The sequence below is a fragment of the Sphaeramia orbicularis genome, chromosome 1 (assembly GCF_902148855.1).
Source record: "Sphaeramia orbicularis chromosome 1, fSphaOr1.1, whole genome shotgun sequence".
NCBI classification, from domain to species: Eukaryota; Metazoa; Chordata; class Actinopteri; order Kurtiformes; family Apogonidae; genus Sphaeramia; species Sphaeramia orbicularis.
Window position 1 is genome coordinate 35,042,415 of NC_043957.1, and position 4,367 is coordinate 35,046,781.

Consider the following 4,367-nt stretch of genomic DNA (forward strand, 5'->3'; position numbering starts at 1 on the left):
GGAGTAGTGAGTCACTCTGTTGGTTAGAAAACTAACACCATAGGGTCAGAAAGTGGCGAGATGGGATGAGAAATGCTAAGATACAACTTTTAGAGTCAAATAAAGTATCAAAGTCATAAAAGCTAGAAACGTGGTCATTGTTTTTACCACTGGACACAGCTCTATATGAATAAATGCTGTTTGATGCTGAAATCACAGTGTTTCTTTGCAGTTTGATTATGTGGCTTATGAAGGTATGACATTATTATGTGATAATATTGTCTTTCCTAAGTTCACTGCTGTGACAGATCATGACAAACTACATTTGTGGTTTTACTATGGCTATTTTTTCTCATAAAACAGAGCTAAGCTAATAGAGCTACAAAGTAAACTATCAGCTCGCTCAGTTACCTTTGGGATGATTACAAGACACAGCATTATTATCACCAGCTGTCAAAAATAATTAGCTATGAGTTTTTGTTTTGAGGGAGAAAACTTTATAGTAGCATAATACAGATTTGTGTAGTATGATTAAACAAACATCAACCTTCACACTTTATTTAATGAGTGATACAGTTTGTAGAAACAAAGCATTGATTTGTTGGTAGTTTTCTGGTACACAAGAGTTTGGAATATTAATACTACATATAACCCATATAACTTTAAAGGTTAATTAGACTCTGTCAGAGATGAAATATAGTACTGTAGGAGTTCCACAAGGATGTGTACTTTTGCCTGTTCTTTTTACATTTTTTATTAGTGACTGTGGTGTGTATATGTACTGTTTTAAATTTTTGATGGTGCTGTGTTTCTGATCTATTTGTATGTCCTTGACATTGATGCTTTTGTTTACCATGAACAGACAGACGTCACAGAGGCAACAGTCTAAGCAGGGATGCCCAGACTTCCCTCTCTGCAGACACCTCCTCTAGCTCTTCTGTGGGGATCCCGAGGTGGTCCCAGGCCAGCCGAGAGACTTAGTCTCTCCAGCAGTAGAGATTTCTCACAGACTGCAAGGGAAGCCCGGCTTCCCCTAAAATTACAAAAATTAAATGGTCAAATATGTACGGTTCTGTTGACATTTCACTGACTACAAATGTGTTAGATCACGTTCATCTCAAGGATGAGTTCGTTCAGAATCAGCTTTATCACAAATCAACGGACTCGATGTTGTTCACTTCTCATACATTCCCGTTGCGCTGTTTTCTCATGTGATCTCTGCTCAGTGCATTTGCCCGTAGACGCCCGGCATCCATGCACTTCAATGGGACTGAGCGAAACAGTTTTTTTCATTGCCTCAAAACTGGACGGTAATTGGATAAATGCCACCATGTTGTCCCGCCCCCGGACGCCAGGAGTCTCTGGGGGTGAATGGAGCTGTGGGCGGAGTTTGACCCGGCTGGACGCCAGGATTTCACATGCTGATTGGAGGATCGGTCGAAAGGCTGAATCCCGTTTGATTGACAGCTATTTTGAGATCTACTCCTTCACTTGACAGAGTTCAGTTTAATACCGCCGCGCATTCTGCTGTGAAATCGAGAGGGAAACCACTAAGAAATTACTTGTTCATTTCTTGCACTGCAAATAAAACACACTCATTGTACTTCCTTGTTTCAATTTAACATAATTTCAACGTTTTCTTGTTTAGTTGGTACGATACGACCATTTTCTTAAAAAGGAACAGAGGGCCGAATTTATGTTTAAATAACTTGACTTTTTTTTTTTTTTTTTTGATGTAAGCCGACAATGAGCTTCCCCTCTCTGAAAGACAAGCAGCTGCCACTTCTCTCCAGTGTGTCCTAGGTCTTCCCTGAGGCCTCCTCCTGGCAGGACATGCCCAGAACACCTCCTCAGGAAGGCGTCCAGGAGACATCCAAAACAGATGCCTGAGCCACCTCAGCTGGCCCCTCTCAAGGTGGAGGAGCAGTGGCTCTAGCCCGAGCTCCTCCCTGGTGACTGAGCTCCTCACCCTATCCCTAAGGGTGCGCCCAGCCACCCTATGGAGGAAACTCATTTTGACCGCTTGTATCAGGGATCTTGTCATTTTGGTCAAGACCCAAAGCTCATGACCATAGTTGAGACTAGGAGTGTAGATTGACCAGTAAATCGAGAGCTTCGTCCTTTGGCTCAGCTCCTTCTTCACGATAGCCGATACAATGACCACATCACTGCAGATGCTGCAATGTCCATCTCATCTCATGTTAAAATGTCATTAAAACACAGGAAATAATCTTTGGCCTGAGGCTGGTAAGTGATAGTAAGACAGTGGTCATTAAAAATCAACTTTCTTTGATGACTGAATACACAAGTGTCATGCTTTTTTTTGTTTATTGGTCAGTCCTGGAAAGCATAATCACATATGGTGTTACAGCGTAGTTTGAAACCCTAACCATGCAGTTAAAGAACAGGTCAGCCACGATGTACAAGACAGCCATGAAAATCACAGGGTTTAATAATTACAGGTTTTTAGAAAACTGGCAGGGGAAAGCTGTCATAAAGCAAGCACCGAAAATTGCAGTGGGCCCGGAACATCACCTGTCATTTGAGTATGAACTGCAGCCTCCAGGTAGAAGACTCCGGGTGCCCAAATATAAATCAATTCACTTACGGTTGTCATTTGTTCTGACCACTATTTAGCCACTAAAATCAATAATTTAGGTTTGTAGAAGCAGTGTGGGGTCTTTGCACAAGCACTGAGGCACTTACATTTGTATTACACATGTTTTTATCATTATTTTTGATATTGTTGAACAAATGAATGGGTCTAATCTCGTCAAATATTGGTGTATGGTTTGTTTTATATAATGCAACATGTGCTCAAGACAAATTTCCACCTGAGGAACAATTAAATTTACTTTAAAAACAGCCTTTAACGGATTATATCTGACAAAATACATTTGCTTGTAACAGTCTTGCATATTTAACTTGCAAAATCAATCTAATTCTAGTGTTTTGCAGCCACGGAGTACAAACAGCAAATCAAATTACAATCACTCACTTAGATACTGGTTATTACAGAATAGTTATAGCTGAATAGTACAAAGCTTGTACATTTATATTCTCTGTGTTGCTTTGCATCTTTTCACCAAGCAGTAATGGCTCCTATTGGCAGCTTTCCACACTTGGGTCAACAAAGCCCTTGGGACAAATTCAAGTACAACCCCATCAAGGATAGGACAGCTTACAAGGAACTGTCTCTTCGTTTAGACAGCCCTCAGTCATATGTTGGTATGGGCTCATTCTGATCAGTCGTCTTGTTTGTAGCATTTCTAGACTGAAAGAGTAAAACTAACGAATTACACTATTTTGATGACGTAATTAAAGTTGGATTACTGTGTTGCACATTTTTCTTACAGGAAAACTAATAAAGTAAACTTGCCCTTTTGGATGTACAGTGAACTTAAAAATCTGTTTCTACATTTACTAAATCCACTGATGTAGTCCAGGGTATATGCCAGTATACGGAGCATACCTACTTATTTTTCAGTCAGCATCGGGTATACCCACTTGTAAATCCCCCCTGATGTGCACCATTCAGTAGTATCTGAGCCAAATTGCCCATTTTTTCCCCTAGGATGATGAAACCATGCCCCACCCTACTCTGCCTCTAATTGGCTAGTACTCACTGCCTTCACTGATTAGATTGGTTAACTTTAGGCATAAGGACTGATGAGCCAATCAGAGGCAGAGTAGGGCGGGTCATGCCGAGGAATATATAGCTAACTAGCACTGGCCACCTCTGGAACCTGATTGGACTCCTCCTCAGGTGCCAGTGCCACCCCAGTTGATTGACAGGTTACTGCATGCCTCGTTGAAAGATGTGCGATTGTTGGAAATGTGAAAGAGAAAGGCAGAATAAACGTCTTTCAAGTGAGTGACACGTATGGAGATAAATACTTTAATGGAATACATAATTCTGAGGTAAGTTTTAAGGTGCTTTCCAATTAGGTCATTTGCATTCATGCAGGTGCTTGTGTGACCAGTAATACCTACAAACTGCTCCGGATCAAGTCATGATCAGTTTATAACAGTGAGCAAATACTACTGATGGATTTTTGGGTAAACTAAATAGAGTAGTCTGACATGTCCCTGTTTCTAAAACACGGCGTTTTTCTGGACTACTTAAAAAAAATTTTTTTAAAAAGGCAAAAATTGAGAGTATACCCACTTCTCTGGGGACCACTACACCACTGACTAAATCTGCTTACATTTTGTACACTTTCCATGCATTAATAGAGCCTAACATTTAACTGAAGAGAGTCACATAACTGACATTTACACAAAAGTGATGATCGATGTCTTATGTTTTCAAATGGAGAAATAAAGAGTACAACATGTGAATTCTGCATCACTTATAACTGTATTTTGTTGTTGTTGTTGTTGTTGTT